Raw genomic sequence first — 18,783 nt, 5'->3', positions numbered from 1 at the left:
TCCAGGAACTGACAGGGTGCTTGACTCATCAGAATGTTCTGACATAGGGATAAGAGAGTTGTCTTTATTCCTGGAAATGTGGGAGGCTAGTCTTGTGTGTTTACTCTCTTCAAGTCACCACATAAAAACTGAACTGACAGCAGGAAGTGTAGACAGCCAATGGTTGGGAGGCTGGTTTGAATAATGGACAAGACTTCGTTCACAACCCTTTGTAGTTTTGTGCGGTCTTGGGCAAAGCAGAAACCATACCAAGCTGTGATACAACCAGAAAGAATGCTTTGTATGATGCATCTGTAAAAGTTGGTGAGAGTCGTAGCTGACAAGTCAAATTTCCTTAGTCCTCTGAGAAAGTAGAGATGTTGGTGGGCTTTCTTAACTATAGTGTCAGCATGGAGGGATCAGATTGTTGGTGATCTGGACACCTAAAAACTTGAAGCTCTCAACCATTTCTACTTTGTCCCCATTAATGTAGACAGGGGCATGTCCTCCACTACACTCCCAGAAGTCAATGACTATCTCCTTTGTTTTCTTGACGTTGAAGGAGAGATTATTGTCGTCGCGCCAGTTCACCAGATTCTTTATCTCTTTCCTGTACTCTGTCTCATCATTTTTTGAGATCTGACCCAATATGGTGGTATCACTAACAAACTTGAAAATTGAGTTGGAGGAGAATTTGGCCACACAGTCATAGGAGTATAAGGAGTATAGTAAGAGGCTGAGGACACAGCCTTGTGGGGCACCGGTGTTGAGTATGATCGTGGAGGAGGTGTTGTTGCCTATCCTTACTGATTGCGGTCTGTGGGTTAGGAAGTTCAGGATCCAGTCACAGAGGGAGGTGCTGAGCCCCAGGCCATGGAGTTTGAAGAGAGTTTCGTAAGAATAATGGTGAGGAAGGCTAAGCTGTCGTCAATAAATAGGAGTCTGTCATAGGTGTCTTTGTTATCTAGGTGTTCCAGGGTTGGGTGCAGGGCCAGTGAGATGGCGTCTGTCGTGGACCTGTTGCGGTGGTAGGGGAATTGTAGTGGATCCAGGCAATCTGGGAGGCCAGAATTGATTCATACCATGACTAACCTTTCAAAGCATTTCATAATGATGGATATCAGAGCCATCGGATGATAGTCATTAAGGCACGCTGCTTGGCTTTTCTTTGGTACTGGGATGATGGTAGTCTTTTTGAAGCAGATAGGGACCTCAGATTGTAAAGAAAGGAGAGTAGTAGGATGGTGTGTTGAAGTGGCAAGCGACAGGAAGGTCTGGATCCTGCTTGCGGATGGACCGAAGGTGTTCAGTGAAGCGGTCACCCAGTCTGTGTTTGGTCTCTCTGATCTAGAGTATGTTAGAATGCAACTGGTGACAATTTTGTATTGGATGTAATGTGACCAATGGTAACAAGCTGTAAGGGTCAGCTGACCCAATAAACATGGAACCAATTACAGAATGATGTTTTAGTCAGCTGACTAGCTGACTCACTAGAAATAAGAACCTGTTTGGAATTGTGGAGAGCTTGGATTGGTCCAGGGTGAGGCCCCAAATTTGGAGTAATGATCTTTCTTTATTAAACCCTTTCTTTGATTTATAAGTTGGAATAAGTTTTGTTCTATTTTTATTGTCTACATTGGAAAAGTTACTTCTGATGAAACAGAGTAGACGTAATTGGGAGCAGCGAATGCAATGGACCAGTTTGAAGGAGGTGCATGTGAAGCTTCACCTGAAAGGGGTGTTTAGGAGCTGGGACGGTGAGCAGGGAGGAGGTAAAGGGGCAGGTGTTGCATCTTCTACGATTGCATGGGAAGGTGCTGTGGGCAGGGGATGAGATGTTGGGTGTGATGGAGGAGTGGACCAGGGTAACCGGAGAGAACGGTCCCTGTGTAATGCTGATGGGGGAGGGGTGAGGGGACGATGCGTTGAATAGTGGCGTCATGCTAGAGTTGGCGGAAAAGGCGGAGGATGATCCCTTGAATGCGGACACAGTGAGATGAAAAGTGAGGACAAGGGGGACTCTATCCTGCAAGAAACAATACTTTTCCCAGTAGACGAATACATGTGACAATAATAAATGAAATGAAATCAAAAGATGAGAATTGGTTTGGATGGGTGAGTGCATATTGAAAAAAAAGCTCCAGTTCTAAGAAAAAAACAACAAATTTAAAGACACTAGAAAAGAAAGAATACAATTTGAAAAGGAAGAGAAAAGAAATAAGAGGGGGAGGAAGTTAAAGAAGCACTGCGGTCTAAGAATTGGTAACTGTAATGGCGGGCAAAGGTGGTACCATGGCAACGTTCAATAAAAACATGAAATGTTCACAAAGGGAGATTTCAATGTTGCAGCAAACAGGATACCAGATGAACTTAAAGTAGTCACTTTCCTTATCTTAGTAGGTTGTAAAACCTTTCATTGCGACAGAGACTTACCATGTCGAGAACCTACGAGGAACTGACCAAGATTCTCGAAAATCACTTTTCGCCTAAACCACCAATAATTGCTAAGAAATTTAGATTCCTTCAACAGAGCTGGGAAAAGGCCATTCGAAATAACATCAGCACCAGCCTTTTTCCAAAAAATCCATGGATCAAATCCTAAGTGGCTTCAACGGTATCCAGTGTAAGTTGGGCGACATTCTAATCATGGGAAACCAGCCTCCCATCCATTGACACTGTCCACACTTCCCGCTGCCTCGGCACCCTGGACATACTCTTTTCTACCTTCTTCCGTTGGGGAAAAAAATACAAAAGTCTGAGGTCACGTACCAAACAACTCAAGATCAGCTTCTTCCCTGCAAACATCAGAAGTTGATTTTTCTCTACACCCTAGCTGTGACTGTAACATTACATTCTGCAATCTCTCTTTTCATTCTCTATATATGATATGCTTTGTCTGTATCATGGTCAAGAAACAATACTTTTCACTGTATACTCATACATGTGACTATCATAAATCAAATCAAATCAAACCTCCTCTCTCTCTCTATCTTAACCCTATCAGTTTGTTATTCCTTACTGCCTCAAGTATTTTTATTTATTCTTTTTTTATTTAATCCAATTCAATCAAATCAAGTCCAATCCAGAGTCTCAACAAGTTGAGACATTCCCGATCCAAGCTGACAGGACAGGACTCTCACCTCCTATCTTGGGCTTGATCTACATGATCCAAGCTGATTGGAGTAGGCATTGCATCTCCTCCAAGGCTTGATCTCATTTGCATCTTAGCCAAAAGGACAAGATGGCATTTTTAATTGCTTCAAATGAAGCTAAAATGTAACCTAATGACTTAAACCAAGTACAGCTAGGTTTAAGTCAATACTACACTTGATCTCAGCCAAAAGGCCTCAAGTATTTACCTAGCTTCCCCTTAAGTGCATTTATACTGTTCACTGCCACCACTAGCTGTGGAGGCGAGTTATACATTCTAACCAGTCTCTGTGTAAAATTTCTCCTGACCAAAGATGTGCAGGTTAGGTGGATTGGCCATGGTAAATTACTCCTTAGTGTTCCAAGATGTGTAGGTTAGGGAGATTAACGGGGTAAGTGTATGGGGTGGGTCTGGGTTAATGCAGGCTCGATGGATCAAATGGCCTCCTTCAGCACTGTAGGGATTCTATAACTGCCATATTGGACTTATTAAAGCTGATTTTATATTTCTGTCCCCTAGTTTTGGGCTTCTCCACATATTGTGCTTACCTTATCCAATTAATTATATGAAACATCTTTTCCAGATCACCTTTCAGTCTTCTCTTTTCTCGAGAAAAGAACCCCAACTTATTTAGTCTTTACTGATAGTTGTATGAGTTCAGTTTTAGTATCATTCTTGTCAATCTTTTTTGCAGTGTTTCCAGTGTTTTTCTAATCATATAGAGGTCAGAACTGTGCTCCTATGTTTGATACACATTTGTTTAACATGATTTCTCTGTTTTTGAATTCTGTAGCTCTAGATTTGAATTCCAGTGCTTTGCCTACACTTTTTCTGGCTTTTTTAAGGAGTGATTAAATATTGCTAAGTATGTTTTAATGACTTTTTATTGCTTCCTGATAGATTTGAGGCAACTAAGATTTTTTGAAATGTGATTTGAAGTAACCATAATTTTTATTTATTTATTAGTGTCGCAAGTAGGCTTACAGTAACACTGCAGTGAAGTTACTGTGAAAATCCCCGAGTCGCCACACTCCGGTGCCTGTTCGGATACACTGAGTGAGAATTTAGCATGGCCAATGCACCTAACCAGCACATCTTTCAGACCGTGGGAGGAAACTGGAGCACCCAGAGGAAACCCACGGGGAGAACGTGCCGACTCTGCACAGATAGTGACCCAAGGCCGGAATCGAACCCGGGTCTCTGGCACTGTGAGGCAGCAGTGCTAACCACTGTGCCACTGCGCCACCCCATGTGAGACGAAAAGCATTTGCTTTTGCCAGTGTCCCCAGTTAATTTATTATGGTGAGGGTAGCAAGACAATGTAGAAATTTTGCACAGATATTAACAGCATAGAAATGGGTTAGTTAACAGGTCCCTCATGGGAGGTTAGTTAGGAAGGTTCAGTCGCTAGGTATACATGGGGAGGTAGTAAATTGGATAAGACACTGGCTCAATGGAAGAAGCCAGAGAGTGGTTGTGGAGGATTGCTTCTCTGAGTGGAGGCCTGTGACTAGTGGTGTGCCGCAGGGATCGGTGTTGGGTCCATTGTTGTTTGTCATCTATATCAATGATCTGGATGATAATGTGGTCAATTGGATCAGCAAGTTTGCTGATGATACAAAGATTGGAGGTGTAGTGGACAGTGAGGAAGGTTTTCAAAGCTTGCAGAGGGATTTGGACCAACTAGAAAAATGGGCTGAAAAATGGCAAATGGAGTTTAACGCGGACAAGTGTGAGATATTGCACTTTGGAGGGACAAACCAAAGAAGAACGTACAGGGTAAATGGTAGGACTCTGAAGAGTGCAGTTGAACAGAGGGATCTGGGAATACAGGTACAGAATTCCCTAAAAGTGACGTCACAGGTGGATAGGGTCGTAAAGAGTGCCTTTGGTACATTGGCCTTTATAAATCGGAGTATCGAGTATAAAAGTTGGAGTGTTATGGTAAGGTTATATAATAAGAAGTTTAACAACACCAGGTTAAAGTCCAACAGGTTTATTTGGTAGCAAAAGCCACACAAGCTTTCGAGGCTCTAAGCCCCTTCTTCAGGTGAGTGGGAATTCTGTTCACAAACAGAATTTATAAAGACACAGACTCAATTTACATGAATAATGGTTGGAATGCGAATACTTACAACTAATCCAGTCTTTAAGAAACAAAACAATGGGAGTGGAGAGAGCATCAAGACAGGCTAAAAAGATGTGTATTGTCTCCAGACAAGACAGCCAGTGAAACTCTGCAGGTCCACGCAACTGTGGGAGTTACAAATATTGTGACATGAACCCAATATCCCGGTTGAGGCCGTCCTTGTGTGTGCGGAACGTGGCTATCAGTTTCTGCTCAGCGACTCTGCGCTGTCGTGTGTCGCGAAGGCCGCCTTGGAGAACGCTTACCCGAATATCAGAGGCCGAATGCCCGTGACCGCTGAAGTGCTCCCCAACAGGAAGAGAACAGTCTTGCCTGGTGATTGTCGAGCGGTGTTCATTCATCCGTTGTCGCAGCGTCTGCATAGTTTCCCCAATGAAACTATGCAGACGCTGCGACAACGGATGAATGAACACCGCTCGACAATCACCAGGCAAGACTGTTCTCTTCCTGTTGGGGAGCACTTCAGCGGTCACGGGCATTCGGCCTCTGATATTCGGGTAAGCGTTCTCCAAGGCGGCCTTCGCGACACACGACAGCGCAGAGTCGCTGAGCAGAAACTGATAGCCAAGTTCCGCACACACAAGGACGGCCTCAACCGGGATATTGGGTTCATGTCACAATATTTGTAACTCCCACAGTTGCGTGGACCTGCAGAGTTTCACTGGCTGTCTTGTCTGGAGACAATACACATCTTTTTAGCCTGTCTTGATGCTCTCTCCACTCCCATTGTTTTGTTTCTTAAAGACTGGATTAGTTGTAAGTATTCGCATTCCAACCATTATTCATGTAAATTGAGTCTGTGTCTTTATAAATTCTGTTTGTGAACAGAATTCCCACTCACCTGAAGAAGGGGCTTAGAGCCTCGAAAGCTTGTGTGGCTTTTGCTACCAAATAAACCTGTTGGACTTTAACCTGGTGTTGTTAAACTTCTTACTGTGTTTACCCCAGTCCAACGCCGGCATCTCCACATCAAGGTTATATAAGGCATTGGTGAGGCCGAATTTGGAGTATTGTGTACAGTTTTGGTCACCTAGTTACAGGAAGGATGTAAATAAGATTGAAAGAGTGCAGAGAAGGTTCACAAGGATGTTGCCGGGACTTGAGAAGCTGAGTTACAGAGAGAGATTGAATAGGTTGGGACTTTATTCCCTGGAGCGTAGAAGATTGAGGGGAGATTTGATAGAGGTGTATAAGATTTTGATGGGTATAGATAGAGTGAATGCAAGCAGGCTTTTTCCGCTGAGGCTAGGGGAGAAAAAACCCAGAGGGCATGGGTTAAGGGTGAAAGGAGAAAAGTTTAAAGGGAATATTAGGGGGGGCTTCTTCACGCAGAGAGTGGTGGGAGTGTGGAATGAGCTGCCGGATAAAGTGGTAAATGCGGGGTCACTTTTAACATTTAAGAAAAACTTGGACGGGTTCATGGATGAGAGGGGTGTGGAGGGATATGGTCCAAGTGCAGGTCAGTGGGACTAGGCATAAAATGGTTCGGCACAGACAAGAAGGGCCAAAAGGCCTGTTTCTGAGCTGTAATTTTCTATGGTTCTAGGAGCACTTACCCGATAACCTTTGGCATACTTTAAAAAAAAAGTTAACACTGTGAAATGATTCATTGTTCAAACTTCATTAATTCTGAAGCAATTTAATGATACCATAGGTAGGTTTTATGAATTCGCTCACCTGGGCTAGAATTTTACATAGAGGTGGTGGACTCACCTCCTGATTAAAAGACTGGGGGCATGCCCATTGATGCACTATCAATACCCAGAGACGGAATCTGGAATAATCGGCTTTTATTAACTATAAAAGGGAACTAACTCTACAGTAAACTCTAACCGAGGGACCGGACCAGAATGAGGCGAAGGGGAGGAGCAGCCACCTTTATACCCCAGTGAACAGGGGAGGAGCCTCAGGCAGCACCGGTAGGGGTGTGTCCGGTCATCAGAACATAACAGTGGTTATCAGAACATAACAGTGGTTTACCACATTCACCCCCTGTTTAAAAAAAGAGTCCAGCGGGGTGAGATGGGTGGAACAATATATACAGAGTCACAGGTTAAGTCGGTTCGGTGGCTTAATCCGCCGCTGCGACCGCCGTAGTGTAGGTTGCGATGTCGGTTCCGATGGCCGCGAAGTCAGTTGCGGAGATTGCGGTGTCGGTTCGGGCACCAAACCCCGATTATCGGACCCATCCACAGCCTCGTCCAACTGCTGGGTGCATGGTGACGGTTCCCGGGGCTCAGGCGAGCTGTACACAGAGGTGAGAGGAGTGAGCAGTGACCCTGGCGCTGTTTGGAGACCAAAAGAGTTTGGGGCTGTGGGGTTGAGGGGCGTAGTGGACTCCGGGGCACCCGCGGGTGCCAGGTCTCGAATCGAGACTGTGTCCTCTCACCCATCAGGATAAGCCACGTAGGCATATTGGGGGGTTGGCGTGGAGGAGCTGGACCCTATCGACCAGGGGATCTGACTTCCGGGTCCGAACATGCCTCCGGAGCAGAACAGGGCCGGGGTACACCAACCACGATGGTAGGGATGTCCCCGAGGACGACTTCCTGGGGAACGTGAACATTCGTTCGTGGGGAGTGGCATTGGTTGCTGTACACAGGAGGGACCTAATCGAGTGTAGTGCATCAGGGAGGACCTCTTGCCAGCGGGTGACTGGAAGACCCTTAGACCCCAGAGCTAGTAGAACGGCCTTCCAGACTGTTGCGTTCTCTCTTTCCACCTGTCCGTTTCCCCGGGGGTTGTAGCTGGTAGTCCTACTCGAGGCTATGCCTTTAGAGACTAGGTACTGATGCAGCTCATCACTCATGAAGGAGGATCCCCGGTCGCTGTGGATGTAGCTGGGGTAACCGAACAGAGTGAAGAGACCATGCAGGGCCCTGATGACCGTGGCCGAGGTCATATCCGGGCAGGAATGGCAAAGGGGAGGAGCAGCCACCTTTATACCCCAGTGAACAGGGAAGGAGCCTCAGGCAGCACCGGTAAGGGTGTGTCCAATCATCAGAACATAACAGTGGTTATCAGGACATAACAGTGGTTTACCACACCCACCTCTGCTTGGTCAGATCGCCTCGCAGTCATCTTACTGTCACAGGGCAATTAATTGGCTCAAGGCACACCACCAGCTCCCCATGTGGGAGGCAGGCCTCATCTCAGCAGCACCACTGGTGGCCACCGCTGGGACTGCAGGCAGTCTCCGAAGAATTTATAGGTAAGTTCAGGGTTATGCCGGAGTAAGACTGGGAGACTCAAGTGGGGTTAGATATACCAAGGCAAGGGGGGAATCCGGGATGGTTGGGCACTACTTTGGGAGGGCCCCTGTTAGGGGTGGGAGGAGGTGCTCAAGTGTTCATTAATTGGCCACCTAAGGCATGCATCTGCTGGACACCTCCCTCCCTCGCCATGTGTAGGCGATAGGCATGGCATTGCCATCATGATGCCTAATTTTATGCCCCTCTATGTCTGCCTATGCAAGGCTTAGGAGTGGTGCAGGGCCATTGGTGTAGAACCTTAGCTGTTGAGAGCTCATTGTAGGAATCTGGGACATGGATGTCAGTACATCTGAGAGGATTTTCATCTTGGGGCACACAAATTTGTAAAATCTTCCCTCATTAATGCATCGGCTTTCCGAAAAACATTTTAAAAGGCACCCCCCCTCCTCATAAAATGTACAATTTGCTCAATTATCAGCTTATTAGAGGGAGGTCTTGTGGCACAGTGGGTAGTGTCCTTGCCTTGAGCCAGAAGCTCCAGGTTCAAGTCCCACCCTAGGACTTGATGGCTGAGGGAGGTGCGTTCATAACACGGCCAAACAGGTTGAGTGTCAACTTAGCAACTGCAGGTCATGTGACAGTTTGAGCCGCAAAATATCAAAATTACTGCATCCAAAGAAAATTTAATGCTAATATCGGAAAGATTTTCTGCTCACAACAGTAACAAACACATGAGAAGCAAAAGCCTTATTCAGTCAGATTCTGTGATGGCAAAGCAAAGGGAACTGTAAGTTCTTTCTGGAGGTCTAAGCTTGGGTAGGCCAAAAGGCCTCTTTATCCGTGCCCATCTGGTGAATCAGCTCGATGACCTTGAGAAATGTAAAGAAATAGTGGATGCTATTTTCATATTTGGAGCTTGGATTGCTCTTTTGGTATAAGAATGTTATGAGTTCAATACCTCATCCCAAGATTTGAGTATCAGATCTAGATTAATACACCAGCGTGGAGCTGAAAAGGTGCTGTGTTGTCTGAGACACAGCAGGGCTTCTGACGAGATTTTAAGCTAAGACTGCTTGTTCAGGTAAATGGTTGTAATAACAAGAAACAATGCGATGCTCTGCCAATTTTCTTGCACAACCAACACCTTATTAATGCTTACAAAATGGTTGCCCAGCCCACCTATAATAACAGTAATAAGCTGCAACTCAATGCAAATAAATTGCTTTGAGCTTTTTCTTTGAAGGGTGCATTAAGCAGGCTTTTATTGTGGAATTCTGTTCATCTGATAGAGAAATGTTACTCCACACTGGCATTAACCTATAATTCTCTCTGACATCTGGTGGCTCTTTGTGGTTTTACACCCTTCAGTCACAGCAGTTACAGTCAGGACTTGTGATTCATTTAGAATTGGATCTGGATGAAACAAAGACACTTATGGCGCAGTTTGCAGTGAGGCACTGATTGGCGAATATAACCCTGTAGCAAAGAACTTGGAATAAGTTAAGGGTGAGAGAAGGGCATTTTTGTTTTATTCACGTGGGTGGGGAAGTTTGATGTCGAGGTTAATAATGCATTCAATGGCTTCAGCTGACACTGTGAATGGTTGTGATGCCACCAGGGATGGATCTCTCGGGGCAGAGTTCAGTATGCGGGCGATGGCCTGACTTGACTGGCCCCAGCCCCAATCTGAACCTGCCCCTCGTGTTCAGCTCCTGTGGAGAAAATGGCCACATCATCCCCAGCCCATCCTTCAAGCGGTTGTGGGCTGTGCAGGTTTCCTGTGGAAGGTTGAAACCTGGGACCTCACCACTTGGCTCAGTTTCCAGGTTGTTTAAAGTTAATTTATTAGCATCATAAATAGGCTTATATTAATACTGCAATGGCGTTGTGAAAATCCCATAGTCACCATACTCCAGTTTTAAACGACAGTAGTTCCATGGGCATCATTAGACTTTTAATTCCAGAGTTTTATTGAATTCAAATTTCACCATCTGCCTTGGTGGGATTTGGACCCAGGTCCCCAGAACATTATCCTGGATCTCTGGGCCAGTGGCAATACCACTATGCAATTGCTTACTGCTAGGAGGAGAATGGTTAGGTTATATTGCTGGCATCTTCAACAGGATTGACTCTTACAACAGATCCACTGAACAATTTGCAGGATTCAATTTTTTTAAAAACTGAAATGATGCATATAAGATGATGTTTAAGATTTTTATTAGTGTCACAAGTAGGCTTACATTAACACTGCAATGAAGTTACTATGAAAATCCCCTAGCCGCCACACTCTGGCACCTGTTCGGGTACACTGAGGGAGAATTTAGCATGGCCAATGCACCTATAAGCAGCACGTCTTTTGGACTGTGGGAGGAAACCCGAGCACTCAGAGGAAATCCACACAAACATGGGGAGAACGTGCAGACTCCGCACGGACAGTGACCTGAGCCAGCAATCAAACCCAAGTCCCTGGTGCTGTGAGGCAGCAGTGCTAACCACTGTGCACCGTGGTTGGTGATGTTTGCAGGAGGTGTTCCATCGAGAGATGGGGCTGTCAGCAGATTGCAGGTGGAGTAAAGGGCATTGCACCCACTGATGCTCATCCCCCTTAAAGGTCCAATTCCCACCTTTCTGAGCTCTTCCTGCCTCTCCATTCCTCATAAGAGGAGATCCTATGAACAGACTATACTATCCCCATTGGATCAAATGCAGAGGACCAGTGCCTTGCAAATGAGGGATCACTAGGCTGCAAACCTCAGGGAAACATTCCTGGGAAGATAAGGTCCTGAAATGTGGAAAGCTAAAGAATTGCTAGGAAACTCTGTACTCACACCGTGATGAACTCGCAAGGGGAGGCAATGGCCTAGTGGTATTATCGCTAGACTATTAATCCAGAAACCCAGCTACTGTTCTGGGGGCCCGGGCTTGAATCCCGCCACGGCAGATGGTGAAATTTGAATTCAATGAAAAAAAAATTATTAATATTAACTAATATAATCATTGTCGACTGTCGGAAAAAAACATCCTTTAGGGAAGGAAATCTGCCGTCCTTACCTGGTCTGGCCTACATGTGACCCCAGAGCCACAGCAATGTGGTTGACTCTCAACCAACTAGGTTGACTCGGGCAACTAGGGATGGGCAATAAATGCTAGCCAGCCAGCGATACCCATGTCCCACAAATAAAAAAAAGGAGAAAGTGCTGCTGCTCGGGGGGGGGGGGGGGGGGGGGGGGGGGGGGCACTTTAAACCCACCATTTGATGAGGAAATGCAAAAAACGTGATTAGTGGCCACCTGTTTTGCCTTTGTGACGATCTGAAAATCACACAGGCAGTGTAAAATCTCTGTCTATCAGCTTGCTAATGGCCTTAATTGGTTCTTTAATTGGATGGATGCCCGCCAACCTCAAAATTGCATATTTGTGCAATGACACTGGGAAACATCCCAACGTCATTTGAGTAAATTTTATGTTTGACCAGGTTGACTGCGTGCCCAACCCCCGAACATTGAAGTCTGGCCGTGTTTTCAAAATGACTCAATCGGATAACTTAGAGGCACTTTGAGGCACTTCTTATTTATGGTTTAAATTTTTCACAGTGCCTCTGTAGGTGTATAGTCCCCATTGTTTTGAGTTTCATGCTTATCTGGGTATGGTGTTGTTAAAACTCTTACTATCTGGATATACTCATTGTATCAGGATCATATAATCATAGGATTCCTACAGTGCACAAGGAAGCCATTCAGCCGATCGAGTCTGCACCGACTCTCCAACAGAAGGCCCTTGCCCCCGCCCTATCCCCGTAACCCCACACATTTACCATGGCTAATCCATCTAACCTACACATCCTTGGACACTAAGGGGTAATTTAGCATGGCCAATCCACCTAACCAGCACATCTTTGGACTGTGGGAGGAAACCGGAGCACCTGCAGGAAACCCACAGAGACACGGGGAGAAGGTGCAAACTCCGCACAGAAAGTCACCCAAGGCTGGAATTGAATCAGGGTCCCTGGCGCTGTGAGGCAACAGTGCAAACCACTGTGCCACCCTATTCCGATAATATGTAGACCAGGCCGAAGTTTCAGCCTCACCTCATTGTAGAGACAGTTTACAAACCATGAAGCTACTGGAGTTTGAGATCAAATTATTTTAATCCACTGACTTCAAGCATACGTTTTGCTCCGTAATCGATACACTTTTTTAGAAAACTGGACTCTGCTATTTTCTGTTGTAGGTAATTTAAACCTGTTTGTTTGGAGAATTTCCGGAACCTCATTCACACGAACAAGAAAATCCCCAATGCTTTTGTTACCATCCATCATTTCAAATGCTGTTGTAATGCTGTTTAGTTCAAGAGTGCAGAGTTGTTAGACAGGGTATGAGGTTGCACCCAAGCCCTATTTACGCCATCCTGACTCTAGATTCCACTCAACCTTGACCTACAGAGGAAGATTGTATTTCCATTATGGTAAAGGCAGAGGCTTGAGTGTCAGGTTGTCTAATGTGGTGATAAAACAAAACCTCAAAATCAGCTTAATTATGTGTTCGGATCTGAACGCGATACCTGAGCACATAAGCTTCGGCTAACGCATTGTGTGCACTACTGATCCAGTGCTAGTGATATTGAAATTAAACATTTGGTCAAATATGTATATTATTTGACAGTGTCAGCTGGAATTCTGCACCACTACATCAGTATTAGAATCCAATTGCTATGTTTCAGTCCGATACGGCAGCGGCTGGAGATTAGAAATGGCTTCACGCAACAGTCACTCAACGTAATTAATTGCCTCTTTGGACTAATATGCAAGAACCGTTCAGTGATAATTGGGAAACAAAGGTTCTTAAAACTGTTTTGTATCTGAGATTCCAGATAGCGTCAAAGAGTCTCTGACACCTCTAATGAATGTGGTTTCATCATAACTCTGGGCCGAGGTCCATGTGCGGATGCAAAAGAGAAGCTCCACTGGCATGACATTGCCAGCTGCTGCAGTCAATGGAATTTGCTTGTTTCCTGTGGAGTGATACAACCCGGTGCCAACATTATCGGGTGAATACCATCCAGCAGTGGAAAGAATGTACTGAGCCATTGGGTGAGGCCTGTGGATTGGTGGTGGGAATACCTTCGTTTGTTTACTTTACAAACAAGGCATGTTGCAATTAATTCCACGGAGATTGTAGAACACTACCAACCCTTATCTCTGTCTGTGTGGAGTGTGCATGTTCTCCCCGTGTCTGTGTTGGTTTACTCCGGGAGCTCTGGTTTCCTCTCACAGTCCAAAGATGTGCGGGTTAGGTTGATTGGCCATGCTAAGTTGCCCCTGAGTGTCAGGGAGATTAGCAGGGTAAAAACATAGGGTTACGGGGATAGGGCCTGGGTGGGATTGTTGTCGGTGCAGGCTCGATGGGTCGAATGGCCTACTTCTGTACTGTAGGGATTTTATGATTCTATTATTAGTTCTGATGAAAGGTTATGGACATGATACATTAACTCTATTCCTCATGTCTCCCACAGATGCTGCCAACATTTTTTTGGTTTTATTCCATGATTTCCTGCTGTTTTGAATGAATACCCAATAATATGTTGATAGTACTTTATACAGAGCTGAGGCACCAAATGTATTGTTGTTAGGTGTGTGACTATTACTTGATTTGATTTATTATTGTTACATGTATTAGTATACAGTGAAAAGTATTGTTTCTTGTGTGCTATACAGACAAAACATACCGTTCATAGAGTACATAGGGGAGAAGGAAAGAAGGACAGCAGGGAAGAAGCTGTTCTTGAATCTGTTGGTATGTGTTTTAGCCTTTTGTATCTTGTTCCTGGTGGAAGAAGGTGGAAGAGATTATGTCCGGGGTGCATGGGGTCCTTGATCATGCTGGCTGCTTTGAGAAGCTGGTTTGCATGATCGACTGGACAACTTTCATAACCCTTAGTAGTTTCTTGCTGTCTTGGTCAGAGCAAGAGCCATACCAAACTGTGATACATCCAGAAAGGATGCTTTCCATGGTGCATCTGTAAAAACTGGTGAGAGTTGTAGCAGCCATGCCAAATTTCCTTAGCCTTCTGAGAAAGTAGAGGCATTGGTGGGCTTTCTTAACTATAGCATCGGTGTGGAGGGACCAGGATAGATTATTGGTGTGGATAATACTAAGATTTTACTTTTTTCCCCTGTAATCTCATCTTTCACATCATCCATGCACCTTAGATAGTGACCCAGACCACAGTCATTCTGTCTGATGGAGAATGATAAGATGAGGCAGACATTGCTTGCAGCTTGGATAGATCTGTATAATTTGCACACTGTGTACAGATGCCAACCTGTCTTGCATCAGATAATTTATCAAATTAATTAGAGAGACTGTTTCTAGACATTGTGGGATAATGCACTTCTAAGGAGAGCAATCTAATACTCGGTGAAATGCAACTAATTTAAATAAATAGCTGATTATGCATAAAGCATATAACGCAGGAAGTAATTCTGCCTGTCATTTCAAACTATTTATCTTTATACTAAGTCTAGATAATTCATGAAATTTGTCAATGGCTAATTTTCCAACAGAGCCAGAAGAAGCTAAATCCTACATCAATATTGCTCCCTTTTTCTTCATTGACTATACTAGGGTACAGTTCCATCAATGCCTCATTTCAGTGGGTGAATTGATTGAAAGCAATTTGTGTGCAGTGTTAGGCCAGTGAAATGATCACTACTCAGCCTTTTGGCTAAGATCAAGCATGAGATCAGGTGTAATCAGGGGTACTCATAGAAACTTCATAAATTGATAAGATATTGGAGCAGAATTAGGCCATTCGGCCCATCGGGTCTGCTCCGCCATTTGACCATGGCTACTATGTACCTCATCCCCATTTTCCTGCCTTCTCCCCATAACCTTTCAGCCCATTACCAATTAAAAATCTGTCTAACTCCTCCTCAAATTTACTCACTGTTCCAGCATCCACCGCACTTTGGGGTAGTGAATTCCACAGATTCACAACCCTTTGGGAAAAGTATTTTCTCCTCAACTCTGTTTTAAATTTGCTACCCCTTACTCTAAGACTATGAATACCCCACCAGCGGAAGCATCTGCTCCACGTCTATTTTATCCATACCTTTTATCACCTTGTATACCTCAATTTGATCTCCCCTCATTCTTCTAAATTCCAGAGAGTATAGACCTAAGCTGTTCAATCTCTCTTCATACGACAAACCCCTCATCTCTGGAATCAATCTAGTGAACCTCCTCTGAACTGCCTCCAATGCCACTACATCTTTCCTCAAATAAGGAGGCCAAAACTTATAAAATTCTAACAAGGTTAGACAGGATAGATTCAGAAAGAATGTTCCCGATGGTGGGGGAGTCCAAAGCTAGGGGTCATTTTGAAGGTAAGGGGTAAACCTTTTAGGACTGAGGTTAGGAGGAATTTCTTCACCCAGAGAGTGGTGTATCTGAGGAATTCACTACCACAGAAAGTAGTTGAGGCCAAAACATTGTGTGAGTTAAAGAAGAAATTAGATATAGCTCTTGGGGCTAAAGGGATATGGGGGGGGGGAGGTGGGATCAGGATATTGAATTTAATGATCAGCCATGATCATAATGAATGGCGGAGCAGGCAGGAAAGGCTGAATGGCCTACTGCTTCGATTTTCTCTGTTTCTACGTAATTCCCATTCTTGTCAGCTTGGATCTAGTCTGTCTGTTTTGTGGGGGCTATGAATTGGATTCAATTTGAATTGGTTTTTGAAGGAAGCTCAAAGATGGATTAAGGGCTTGCCCAGGCTACTCTGCACATTGACTTTGTAACTCCGAGAAAGGAATAAAAATTTTAAAGAAAACCACTTGTAGCAAATGAACATAAGAAATCTTTTAAAAATGTTACCTGGGAACACTCACCTTTGATTAGCATAACGCAAACTGGGAATCCATCTAATGGAACAAATTAGCTTAAATCATAAGTCGCTAAATGAAGTGCATTTATAAAGATTTCTCTGCTCTGTCAATTGAGAGAAGATGATTCAGCAAAATACAAGGGCAGACTTTACTAGATACTAAATGCAAATGTTACACAATTCTCATTGACATCAATAAGAAGCAATAATGCAGGGCTGGAGCCTGCTTTTAGTCTGATTGACCTAAGTAATTTGTGACAGCGTATTCCAATAGATTTACAAAAAAAATGTTGATCAGAGGATCATAAGTAAATGAAGAAAGCCATTTAATTAATCCAGAAAAAAAACCCCCACCTACAGTGCTCCTTCATTCTTAAATATTTGTGCACACTACCCAACCTGGAAGACTGTGTGATTAAAAGAACATAACCATGATATGGAGATGCCGGTGTTGGACTGGGGTGGGCACGGTAAGAAGTCTCACAACACCAGGTTAAAGTCCAACAGGTTTATTTGGAATCATGAGCTTTCGGAGCGCTGCTCCTTCATCAGATGAGTGTACAGTCACCCGATGAAGGTGCAGCGCTCCGAAAGCTCGTGATTCCAAATAAACCTGTTGGACTTTAACCTGGTGTTGTGAGACATCTTACCGTGATTAAAAGAAGAAAGACTTGCCTTTACATAGAGCCTTTCATAACCACCAGGCATCTCAAAGTGCTTTACTTCCAATGAGCTACTTTTGAAATGTAGCCTGGAATTGTCCGCCCTCAACTGCGGCTGGGATTATCCAGTCCCGCTGCAGCGAATGGAGTTTTGGCTGAGTGCCAAATTCTCCGTTCTCGCTGGCAACAGTGGTGGGGCATGCGAGACTGAAGAATTCTGGCCGCATTCTCTTTTGTAATGTGGAAAAATAACGACGCCACTTTGCATGAAATGCTTCCTAACAGCCCAAATTTTGCCTTTCACTGGTTTGAATCTGCTCCCGTTATCCTGCAATTCCAGTTTCTTTCAAGGTAGCTTTCTGGTTTTACCTTCTATTCCATTCACTATCTCGTATGAATTAACTTCTCAGTTATCTCCTTTCAAAAATCTGAAGTCCAAGTTTTCCACCCTTTCTGTATGGCTCTGTCAAGTAGCAGGGGGCAATTTTTTATATTAAAGAGCTATGTCAATGCAAGATTTTGTTGTTGTAACTAATTCCTCATTAGTGGTCAATCCCAAGCCACCAACATTTGGGATCTGTCTCTAAACAAGTGCATTTTGTTTTATTATCATAGTTTTCCATTTCATCAAACTTTGAAATATAGAGCTAATTATAATTTATATTATATGTATTTTTTTTATCCATTTGTGGGACATGGGCGTCGCTGGCTGGCCAGCATTTATTGCCCATCCCTAGTTGCCCGAGGGCAGTTGAGAGTCAACCACGTTTGCTGTGGCTCTGGAGTCACATGTAGGCCAGACCCAGGTAAGGGTGGCAGATTTCCTTCCCCAAAGGACATTAGTGAACCAGATGGGATTAACCAACAATCAACAATGGCTTCATGGTCATCAGTAGATTCTTAATTCCAGATATTTTTTATTGAATTCAAATTCCACCATCTGCCATGGAGGGATTTGAACCCGGGTCCCTGGAACATTAGCTGAGTTGCTGGATTAATCGTCCAGTGATAATGCCACTAGACCATTGCCTAGTTTTATATGTATTATCTATAAGGTTTATCCTTTACTTGGTTAATAAAGGAAAGTTGGTGAATCCGCCATCACCCATTCCCCACGTCCTTGTCTGTAACTGAAATTGACATTGCTGGTTAATGTGATCTCCATGTTGGTTTATGTGCTGCAGTATTAGCTTAAAATTCAACAGTTGCCAACTCCCCTCATTGCTGACTGCTGCTGCAAATTCAGAATATTCAATTTCACACTGCTGAAATATGAATCATACAACTTATTATCCTATTATTATGCAAATATTAAGGTACTGATTAATGACAGGTGCAGCACATTCACTATGGAGGTGGACCCTGTTTATTCCATTTCTCTCCAAATGAATGTATAATAAGATTCAGTGTAATTAAACTTTATGGATGTGATATCATCCATGTTTTAGAGTTGCATGAGCCCACGATATTTAATTACGTATTGTTCCCAAACTGATTATCCTGAAAAATACAATTGCATTACTTGCTCATAAGAATCCATTAGGCTTCAAAGTTCAGCATCCCATATTGCTGGTATATGTAAAATAACAGCATCCTCTATACAAGTGACCCTCTCGTATCCCAGAAAGAAACAAAGCTTTCAGCAATAGCTGTGCAAGTCCGAGCTTGGCAAATGTAAAAGATTCCTTCCTGCAGCACAGCATTTGATGTTTTTGGTAAGATAGAGCAAAAAGAGTTTCAGTC

Source organism: Mustelus asterias, chromosome 13 (genome assembly GCF_964213995.1).
Source record: "Mustelus asterias chromosome 13, sMusAst1.hap1.1, whole genome shotgun sequence".
NCBI lineage: Eukaryota > Metazoa > Chordata > Chondrichthyes > Carcharhiniformes > Triakidae > Mustelus > Mustelus asterias.
Note: the sequence above shows the minus strand (reverse complement) of the source record.